Below are 12093 nucleotides of genomic sequence, written 5' to 3'. Positions count from 1 at the left end.
CTGTGGTCCAAATGAACATGACAGTATTAAATGGTCTTCAGCATCAACAAACCTCTAAATTACTCCACCTTTAGAAATTAATTAGAGATAACGACTGACACCCCCCACCCCCCAAATGAGTACGGTTCCTCTGCACGTTTCAATAGGTGAACGTACATGTGAGAGTCAATCATATTTTAATTTTGTTTCCATAAAAACCACTCCTCCCCTTGTAAATGGCAAAAATAGGACAGGTAGTTGGCTTCTCACTTGTGCGGTCACCAGTTGATACATGTAGATGATCCATTCTCCCCCCCCCCCCCCAACTCTTATTGTTTTATGGGAGAAAGATTGTTGCCAAGCTGTACAACATACGTTAACGCCTCCTTGTGTCTCTTTCTTTCCTCTTATGAAATGACATATATGTTCCCTATTAGGTGAGGAGAGTTAGGAGAATCTGAATCCGTTTGAAAACTAATCGGATATGAATATGATAGTCCTCCTATCCGACTGATTATTATCTGATTCGTTTAGCAATCGGATGGTAATAAAATGTCTATTCGATTAAGATTTTTTATTTTTTATAATTTTATAAGTTAAGTTGATGTGATTCTTTTTCTAGATTTTCTATTAGTGTATATATATTGTTTTATGCATTGTGATACATGAAATCACATATCTATTAAAATAAATACAAGATAAAACCAAATGTAGAAAACGTAAGAAAATCAAATCAAAGGCTAAGAAAAGTAGAAGAAAGGGTAGTTGTTGAACTCACAAGTCTCAACCATAACCCTCATCAACAAAACAGTAAAGACGTCAATAGATAGGATATTATTTGAATCCATCTGAAAACTAATAGAATATTATTCGAATCCGTCCGAATATAATCAGATATGAATATGATAATGTCACTATCCGACCATATTCAATCCGTTTACATCCTTACATGATTCTCTTTCGGGTCTTTTTAGATCTTCTCTCTCTAACCTCTCATCCTCTTTGGAATGTAGATGGTTTTTCAATGTATTTCTCATCACCCTATATTTCATCTGGGATTATCGAAATCAAGTTCTTTTTCGGAATAGTTCTCCTGACCCCTTTATTGTTCTTAACAATTTGTATGAGGATTAAGGATTTTTATTTGCTGGACCTTGATACACCATATTGTATCGAACCAGTTACCAGGTGACACGTGGAAGAGTGGGGCCCGAGAAGCATATTCCGTCAAAGACTCATATATCATATGAGGCTAGGTAAAACCTGGATAGACACATCAGCAAAGTTAGTTGGAAAGAATCCCAATGGCGTTAAGAATGGTAACTACACTCCATGTATGGGAAGACTCTTAAAGGCAGGAAATCAGGATGGGATCACGCCTCCAGGTACTATCCAAAGCCTAGAATGACTCAATCATCTGGGGGAAAAGGAAGGCAATCTCGCACGTCTTTGGAAAGGAAGTCGTGGGAGAAACATGTATAAAAAGAGGTCATAGTGCCATAAGAAGGATAGATCAATTACTTAATCAATCAATAAAGATTTTGCAGAGTTCTTCGTATTCATTACAATTTCTTGTGTTGCAGAGAGGGAGACCTCGTAAATTCAAGAACACATTTATTTGTGCAACAGACCTTATTGATTCTCCCTCAGCTACACGTTTTAGTATCGCCTCTACTTCAAATTCAATTCTGACTTATGCCCCATTGTGTGATCTCTTCTCTAAACTGCCAGATGAGGATCACGTTGTTTTAGTCATTGATGAGTTGTTTAACAAGTTTGATTGTCTGGTGAGCTCTACGGCCCTTATTTATGTGCATAATCAACTTATGTTTGTGGATATGAATTTTGGTGGTGTAGGAACAGAGTGGAAGCAACAAGGGGACTGCTTCAGGGCTTTCAAGTGGTAATGGTCCTTAGGGATTAAATCCTTAGAGGAGCAAATTGCCTCCAGTGAGGTGATGCAGCTTTTGATCACAACGATAGAAGCTAGCAAATGGCCATGATATTTTGTTAGCTATTGACTCTATTAAGGGATTAAAAAACAGGGCGTACCCAGTGCACGAGGCTCCTGCCACTACGAGGTTTGGGAAGAGTCATAATGTACGCAGCCTTACCCCTGCTTTTCGCCGAGAGGTTATTTCCAGACTCAAACCCGTGACCACTTGATCACAATGGAGCAACCTTATTGTTGCACCAAGTTACGAGATCGGTCAAAAATTAGTACTAGTCATATCCTTTTGTCTTTTTTTTACAATATTGTCCATGCCCGTACCAATCCATCAATGCAGGATCGATCAAAAATTAGTATTGCTGTCCACTGATACTGATACGAATCGACCGATTCGATACAGATTCCTCGAACCATGATGTAGAAGGGGTCAAAGACCAGTCAATTTTGGGTTTAATAAAGGGTAGTTTTTTTTTTGGGTAAAGTTTAATACAGGGTAGTCCGTGTGTTTAAAAATGATTAGAAATGGTGACTTGTGGTTTTGTAGGTTCAAGTGTTTAACAAAATGACAAGTTTTCCTAATGTCTATTTATGTTGAAACATAAAAGTTTTTACCCAAAAACATGGTGTGGCCTTTGCAATTACTCAAAGCAGGTTCTTTAAATATCACAAGCATTTTTAATTTCCCAAGCACATCACAATCATTTTGTTATGGTTTCACGTTAAAATCATATTTGGAAAATTGGGTTTTAATTGGGCTTGGTCGAGTCAAAATTTTGAAAAACTAGGTCAACAGTTGTGTAGACCAGCTCAAAATAATAAATGACGAGAAACTCATAAATCGTTCGAATCAAATAAGACTTGATATATATTTTTACCCGAGTCATGATAAAGTTGACAAAGTAGTCGTCTGTTTTTTGTTTAAAGCCATAAACCCGGTTCACTCAAAAACTGAGGAGAGTAAAATAGTAAATCCATATTCTAAAACAATAAGAAACCCTCAACTCCTCGACTCCCTTCTCTTAATCAATGGTATAAACCTTCAATTGAAATTGTTTTGGTTGTATCAATATGAAATATTTCAAGAATAAAAAAAATCCATTTAGTAGTTCAATTTCTGAGAAAGATTTCTCTATATTTCATTGAGAAAGGTGGTGGTGGTGGTGAGACCATTTGGAGAAGAGGGATGGTGTTTTATTTTTAGAGTAAATTACTCCCCCCTCCCCTGGGTTTTGAGTAGTGACTCTCCCCTCCCCTGCATTCCCAAGATTCTATCAACCGTACCCATTCCGTTAAAAAGGGTTGTTAAATGATAGGAAAAGACTATATTACCCTTTTACAGTTTATCTAAAATCCCTATTCTAACTTCTCTCTCCTTACTCTAATGTCTCCCACCTGTGGAAACGAGAAAGTGAAGATGGAGAGTGCATCTTCCACCTGCTGAAACAGCCATTGCCGCAACAACCTGCAACTCATCTCTCTCTGCAACTGCTTGGACGTGCATCTTCCATCTCCGCTTGGACCTGCAACCAACTCCCATCTCGGTTATTCTCTCACGTCTTGGACCAAAAAAGATGAGTGGAAAGTGGAAATTTATTGGTGAAAATGGCACTCCACAACATCCACCTGCTCAAAGACAGATAAAAGATATGTTTATGACTATTTTGAGTGTGTCTCTTTCTCACCATCACTATCAAAAACGTTTCTTTTAGAAGCCCAGACCCAGAAAATTAACAAATTAATGCCAGACGATTAGAGTTTCCATTCCATGCATGTACTGGAGGTAAGAAATTTACAGTAAACTCTTCATTTTTATAGGAGAATGAATTTAAAGCCATGGCCACCATTTCTATTGTTTGAGTACAGTAAATGGATCAAAACCCGATTAAGATAACCTCTTAGATTCGTCGTTTATTGAAGATTCAGAAAAAAAACACTTGAGAAGTTAGTTGGGAGCCAAATTGGCAGATTTCCTTGAAATCAGATTTCTGACTTTTTATTTGCATCTTTGATTGGTCTCTATCCAACTTTAGGAGATCTGGTTTGAAGTTCTAAACTGCTCTCATATCTATTTGCCCCATTTGTGATGAATTTTTCAAAAAACCTCTTACTTCTCCACACACAGTTTTGATTCTATGAATGATTTAATGTGGGTTTTTTGGGGAAGAAGATTTTATCATTTCTGTCCAAACAGAGTAGCAAATGATAACTATGATGCTCATGACTCCAGTAGTTCAATTCCTCTGTTCTTTGGAGTTATCCTAATTGGAAATCCATAATCTTTTCACAAACTCAGAATGAAGATTGATATGATCCAGCTTCTCTGATTAATGAATAATAACTCATCGTTCTCTCTCTTTCAAATAAGACAAAACTGTATTAAGAAAGCGATTCGTCATTCTGGCTCATACCCCATGGAATATGGCACAGGGCACAGTGTCTCCACAATCTTCTGTGGGACACACTTTAATTGTACCTCTACTATTGCTGAAATGAAAGACAAGGGAAGCTCAGTGTGCTAAATCTCTTCAATCTGAAGAAAGTGCAGACTGTATCCCTGATAGGTTACAAGAAGTTTTGATGAATTAAATTTTCTTAAGGTCGTATGGTTTACCATTAATAGTTTACAGTTCAATGGGGGATTAGAACTTACGGATATAATTGCAAAAAATAATTCACCTTCTTTAAAAAATGAATTTTGTGTTTATTGTCTTAGAACAATTCAATTTTAATGGTGGCAAAGCATCCTCAATTGTTTATTTCACTGGCAACTATTGTTGTTGTTAACGTGTATATTGAAGATAAGGGTGGACCGGGTCTATGACTGGGCCACCAAGATTCGCTGGTGATAAGGCTTCCCTAATTATCTCATATATCTAAGATATTCTACCAAATATGTTTCCAGATTTGGTCACCAAGATTGTTGGTGATACCCTAAAATATCCTACCATACTTACCTCCTGTAATTGTGCATTCATCCTCTATATATTTGGATGTCAATTGATGTAAAAATCAGTTAACGTGTATATTGAAGATAAGGGTGGACCGGGTCTATGACCAGGCAAGATTCGCTGGTGATAAGGTTTCCGTAATTATCTCTCATATCTAAGATATTCTACCAAATATGTTTCCTGATTTGGTCACCAAGTTTGTTGGTGATACCCTAAAATATCCTACTATACTTACCTCCTGTAATTATGCATTCACCCTCTATATATTTGGGTGTCAATTGATGTAAAAATCATTCAAATCAATAATGAAATATATGGCCGCGTAGGCTTTGGATCCGTGGACTTAGGGCTTATGGCCTGAACCACGTAAAACTTGTTTTCTTCTTTCTTCCATTGTTTATGTTGGATATCACAAACTTTAACATGGTATCAGCTTAAAGGTTCGGTCCTCTTCGATCTTTGTCTTCCACTTGCTGTTGCTGGTTTCTGGTTTTGATCGCACTATCTTGCCTGAGATTGTAATCGCAACCCTTTGCCTTTGGAGTCGCTGCTATCTTCATCGCATCATCATCACCGCTGCAATTGTTCACAAATCACTCTTACCCGAATACCCCAGTCAATCCCACCGCAAATCCCAATCCCAATATCCCTTTCTTATTTAATACCATTTTTCCTTCCTTATTCCCCCACCCACGTTCATCGTTTTTTATTTTTTCCTATCTTTTAGTTTGCTCAACCCATCTACCCATTCTTCTCTTTTTTCTTTTTTTTTCTTTTCACATATATATATCTACTTTCCCTAAAATCCCTCCCACTGAAACCGCCCATCCCTCCCAAATTCACTTTCATTCTTTTTCTATCTTTTCCCCTATATTCCCTCTAATCCCAGCCAAAAATCCATCCAACATCTCAAAACTCTCTCTCTCTCGGCTACCCAACCCATCGTTTGAAACGGACTTTACCTTCTTTTTTTTTTCCCCATCTCACCCCTACCCATATTCTTGAAAAAATCATTCAAATCAATAGTCAAATATATGGTCGTGTAGGCTTTGGATCCGTGGACGTAAGGCTTATGGCCTGAACCACGTAAAATTTGTGTTCTTCTTTTTTCCATTGTTTATGTCGGATATCACAAACTTTAATAGTTGTTCTTACCATAGTTAACCTCCCCTTGAATTTCCATTTGTCTGTATTTTTTTTCTTCAGAGAAATTAACGCTTTGATCAATTTTCAAACCTTTATCCTCTTACACATGGTCAATTCTAATCGGGTTCAAACTTAACCCACCTATAGTGGGTGATTGCACCAGAGTTACCAACTTTGTTTGAACTGCTTCTTCTTATGGACTGGATATGATGATGAAACACCTTACCTTCAACAACTTGGTGGTAGAAGAATAGCGCCAGAGTGTTCGATCGAAACGAAGAAGAAGCTCTCTGGTTCTGTCGGAGTGTTCAACGAGAGGAAAAAGAGGAGAACTGAACTTCTTGAAGTTCTCTGATTCCGCCGGAGTGTTTGAACTTTGAACGAAAGAAATAAGATTCGTAATCTCTGATATCGCTGGAGTGGTCGAACGAAATGTAGAATATCTTCGCTAGTTCTGTCGGAGTGTTCGAACGAAAGGGAGACTTCCACTGGAATGTTCGAACGAAATGAAGAAGAAGAAGAGATTTTGTCTATTGTTATTAGGGGGTATTACTGGTATATCAGAATAATAAGGGCATTTTGGGGTTTAAATGAAAATATTTTGAGTGATGTCATCACTTAACAGTCTTTTTTAATGGAATGGATACGGTTGATAGAATCTTGGGAATGCAGGGGGGGGGAGAGTCATTACTCAAAACCCAGGGGAGGGGTTTGTCATTTGGGCATAATCGAGGGGAGGGGGGAGTAATGTACTCTTATTTTTAACATGAAATTATTATTTTTCTAATCAAATTAACCATGTGCTCATTAAAGAACAAGAGTGAAATCAAATGAAATAGAAATCCTGAAACAGCACCTCATTCAACTTGATTTCTATTTCACTAAAATATGATACAAAAATCAAACTAAAGAATTTTCAAAATAGAAATCGCTCCTGGAATTGAAATAGAAATCATACCAAAACAGACTTTCTTAAATTCAAAATTTTAGAGGTGAAAATCTTGGGAATGTAGGTTGATAGAATCTTGGGAATGCAGGGGAGGGGAGAGTCATTACTCAAAACCCAGAGGAGGGGTTTGTCATTCGGGCATAATCGAGGGGAGGGGGGAGTAATTTACTCTTATTTTTAACATGAAATTATTATTTTGCTAATCAAATTAATCATGTGCTCATTAAAGTCCTTTTTAACGGAATGGACACGGTTGATAGAATCTTGGGAATGCAGGGGAGGGGAGAGTCATTACTCAAAACCCAGGGGAGGGCTTTGTCATTCGGGCATAATCGAGAGGAGGGGGAGTAATTTACTCTTATTTTTAACATGAAATTATTATTTTACTAATCAAATTAACCATGTGCTCATTAAAGAACAAGAGTGAAATCAAATGAAATAGAAATCCTGAAACAGCTCCTCATTCAACTTGATTTCTATTTCACTAAAATATGATATAAAAATCAAACCAAAAAATTTTCAAAATAGAAATCACCCATGGAATTGAAATAGAAATCATACCAAAACAGACCTTCTTAAATCCAAAATTTTAAAGGTGAAAATGCCCGATATGACGCACAACGAACCACTTTTAATACACGTTAGTGTCTGAGTTTGGGCGAGTGCCCACTGTGAGTGACACACAAATTAAAAAAATAAAAATAAAAAGTTCATTTTCGTGTCAATCCAGCTGATCTGGAAGTCTAGTCTTATTTCAAGTCAATTTCATATATAGATATTTTACAGATCTGACCCCTCCATGGGGCGTAGGTCCCACATCCCATGGAGGGTTCAGATCTATCCTCACCCATCCCATGTGGGTAGCAGTTCTAAACTCGCCCATTCATTAGATTACCCATTTAATATTTTTGGAGAAGTTTTCTTATATAATAATATTCAGAGTGTGGGCACACCCAAAACTGAGACAACTCATTGCCACTCTTACTTAAAAGCGACTTCAAAGTGAAAATTTAATGAAAAATGTCATTCTGTTCATGATCGAGTTTTCCTTCAGCCATGACCCATTCACTATGGGGTTTCAGATACCTGCTCGGGAGGGTATCGAAAGGATATTTTAAGGAATATACTTGTTGCCGTCATAATTTGGCTTGATGACGTGAATGATCTGTAAAAGATGAAAAGCATTGAAGAAACCTAGAGTGGACTTTAAGGGGGGACTCTCCTATGCCTAACTAAGATCCATGCAATAGTAAATTTAATCAGAAAGTACGGAGAGAACAGTATGCCGGAGTACAAATGAAGTGAATTTGTATATGGGTCTCCCATTTTCTATTAAAAGGGGAATGATTATCGAGGCAATTGCTGAGTCCCCTGGCAGTTGGAGTTCTGCCTTGTTTGGATATTCCATAAGCGTGTCACAGTGGGGGTCGTCATCCCATGAGTCGAGGGACTTGTCTCGTAGTGGGGGGTTAGTTATTGTGGAGGTTCGGCTGTACTCGATCGACTCATGACGTGACGGTTTACCTCAACTATCCCCTGATCATGCACAAACTGAGCCTCTTTTATCTGTAAGGAAATTACGAATCTCAATGCTCTATCTATCATTGGTGATGCTGGCGTTGATTAGGAAGCAAGTGTATATGATTCTCATCTTGCGGTGATGTCCTTTGATGACGAACACCCTTCATGAGGTTCTCGACACCTCCAACTATCATCGACTTGTATGGTGAACCAATGCCACGTGTCATGTGATCATTGGCGGGCTATTTTTATGTACATCAATAATAAACCCTATAGGGGTTTGTGAACCCTAGGATGGTGTGGTGAACCCTTCATCGCATGGTAGAGAAAAACTTTCTCCTTAATATTCAATTGTAACGTAAAAAATGGTAAAAATTCAAATTCTTTGTCAATGAATATTAAAAACATTCAATTAAAAGCATAATCAAGTGATACCATGTTTTTCTACCCAAAAATAATAAAAAAAAAAAATCAAGTTGGCTAGCCATGTGATGCAAATTGGAGATGTCCAAAGTTCAATTTGTGCTGATGTCATATGTATATAAACTATCAATTAACTTAGTGTAAATGATTCAATCGATTGGTTGAGCCTAGCCCGGTCGACCCTATGGTAATTGTCAAAGACGCTATCAACTCACCGGAGGCAATAGAACCTTGAGTTGATCATAGATAGAAGGAGGTGGGATGATAAGGCAAATGGAGGTATATGCTCCTCTATGTTTTAAGGGTTTAACATGCTCCTCTATTCATTCTGGATTTCTGGTATTCCATAACTCACCGGAGTTCATAGTGTTTGGTAAACAAAAAATTTCTGTAGGGGTGATTTTTATATCTGGGCTGTTTTCGGGCCATTGGACCGCTGCCGAAAAGAGGTAGACTTTTGTTGACCTTGACAGGGGTCTCTGCTTGTGGAGGTACATGGGTGTTGTTGCATCCCCATCCTCCCTCGACGTGGAACATGTTACCTCTCCCCAGTGGAGGAGAGAGATGAGAGAGGGGTGATTAAGTGTATGGAGGGGATCTCTATTCTTTTATTTTTGAAGTCGTTACCTAGATAAGTGCCTATGACCCATAAATGTCTCTCCCTTTTGGGGAGAGAGTTAACCCAAGTCGACAAGACAAAAAGTCATCTCAAATCTCTGAGTAAGTTCAAGGTTATGGGTATGGGAACTTTTACACATCTTCTCCGCCAGGTCGGAGGCGAGTCTCTTTCTATTTAGACTAATTCTAGGCTTAATTACTAGTCCTAAGTACTAACATGCATAGTAGAATTATTGAAAATAAACTAGCCCAATCTATGTTGTTAGGTTTGAAAGTTGCAAATTCAATGGAAGCAATATATACATGATACAAAAAAAATATGGGGGGGAAGGGGGGGTGAGATAAAATATAAACATAGTGGAGACCGTAGGCTACCTACATATCCTTACTAGGATCAGGTCAAGCATAGTTACACATGGTGACTATTACAAGCAGAAAACATATATTTTGGAATACTCTTTTCAAAAAACTTCGGTAGCACAACAACGTGACCAGGGGTATGTTTAGGAACACCGGAATTATAAAAGTATGTCGAGGGTTTTGAAAATATATATGCAAGTATATACTATATTGTCTAAATAAGCATACTTTAAAATCCTAAGAGCAACCCTTGCTTAGGGAGAAAACCCTAAACAAGGCACTTAATAATCTAAAGATCTACATTTCAATTGAACTAAATAAATAACTGGATTAACATAATTGAAGGGAGGAGAGATAAAAATACCTTTTTTGGACCCAAAAGGGCTTGTTGGCTTAGTTTCGACTCTTCTGTTGCGCTTCTGGTCAAATTCCGGCTTTTAGGGATATTTTGGAAATTTTCCTTTTTTGGGCTTTCTATGGTTTTCACTCTCACAAGGGTTTCTCATATTTTTCTCTGGATTTCAGGATTTCTCCAGATCTTTCCGGGAATCTGAGGGGTTGAGGACTGAAGGTGTGTTTGAAAATGAAGGAAATGAGTCCTATTTATAGAATTTCAAGGGGTGGGGCAATTTAGGCATTTAGAAAAAGGTGGCACCACCATAGCAGACTTGGACGTGCCACTAGATCTCCCTTGGTGGCACTACTAATAGACTGCCACGTGGCAGCCCTTGAGTGGTCTAGGAAACCTTGGTTTGTTAATTTCAATCGCTTTTTTTTCTGATTTTCCAACAGTGATATCGGGATATCCGACCGTCGAATTTTGACGAGTGATACGTTAGAAAGGTATTTTCGGGTACTATCTAATGATAGAATTATCAAACACATATTTGACTTCATAGTCAAAATTGTGCCCAAAGTGGCAAGTCTAGAATTAGTCTTTTTATGACAAAACAATGCTATCCTAAACATTTCAGGCAATTTTGATGAGGTTTGCCCACCCAATTCACCTTAGGGGTAAAATGGTAATTTTCTGCCAGCAACGCTTGAGAACAATTTTAAGATTTATTATCATTGACGAGGGATCCCTAGGACTAAAAAGTTCAGTGTCTACAGAAATCAAAGGACGTATTAGACAAAAGTCAAAGAAATTACTCTAATTTTATCACACCCAAGTTTTAAGTAGTAGCATTTGGTAGAACCCGAAATTTCATTCAATGTTTTTTCCAGACAAGGTATTATTCCTCCATATGATGGTTCTGTTTTAGTTGATGCTTCTCTTGCTATTAGAAACTCTAGTTTCATCTTGAGCTTGTGTTGTAGGTATCCTTTCAGTCTCGTCTGATCCAAAATCTGGATATTGGTTAGTTCAAAGGCATATCATAGTCCCACAAGAGTATAGACTCTTTAGAGTCACACATATTCTATTTCTTAATGCCTATCTTCTCTCATCATATTTACCAAGACCCTTTTTGATCCAACTATTTATAGTAAAGTCAGTTAAAGGCAATCACGTAAAAGTAACTATAGTTATACTTAAAGCATTTTCATAATTATGTTTGGGAAAAAAGAACGCTGCTTAGTCACTTGACTCCAACACTCAGACATAGGAGTGCACAAAATTACCGCCCAGCCCCTATTGAAATAAGAAAATAAAAAAAATAAAAAAAACTCATTTTTATTGATACCCCTGCACATGCTCTCATTGGCCCTCTTGTTGACGTAAGGGCCACACGACCAAGCAGCAATCTCTTGCCCTTATGTTTGTTATGGCTGAGATGTTATAATGATATCTGTCAGTGACACAAATGATTTTATAAAAGAGCTTTCCAAACGCTATTTCTAATCTTTTTTATTCCGGATTGTATCCCGGACCAGATATACCAATGATCATTTACTCCCACAGCTCATTCTAGAAGAGAGGCATCAAGAAAAATCAATTCCACCAAAGATTTGATCAACCAGAGCATGATTGCAACCAATAATAGCCAAATCGTCCTACAAGGGGGGGAAGAGGGGGGGCGGGGGGCAGGCATGGCATGAAATGGAGAAAAGAGCGAGAGGTGTGAGCATGGTTTGAGAAATCAGTATCAGATTGACCATTTCGTATCAATATCAACGGAGACCGATATTGATTCTTGGCCGGTCCAAATCAGTGGATCAGTATGAACAAGGGTAGAAATGTAAAAAAAAATTAATTT

At 37.8% G+C, this 12093-nt stretch overlaps 1 protein-coding gene across 1 annotated transcript in view; it reads right to left on the bottom strand.

The window, feature by feature from the left end:
- LOC122645680 (acetyl-coenzyme A carboxylase carboxyl transferase subunit alpha, chloroplastic-like) overlaps positions 1-12093 on the bottom strand; it is a 45392-nt gene that overhangs the window by 3834 nt on the left and 29465 nt on the right. The gene's annotated exons all lie outside the window — the stretch shown is intronic.

The sequence above is a fragment of the Telopea speciosissima genome, chromosome 11, assembly GCF_018873765.1.
Source record: "Telopea speciosissima isolate NSW1024214 ecotype Mountain lineage chromosome 11, Tspe_v1, whole genome shotgun sequence".
NCBI lineage: Eukaryota > Viridiplantae > Streptophyta > Magnoliopsida > Proteales > Proteaceae > Telopea > Telopea speciosissima.
This window is presented reverse-complemented; position numbering and strand designations above follow the sequence as displayed.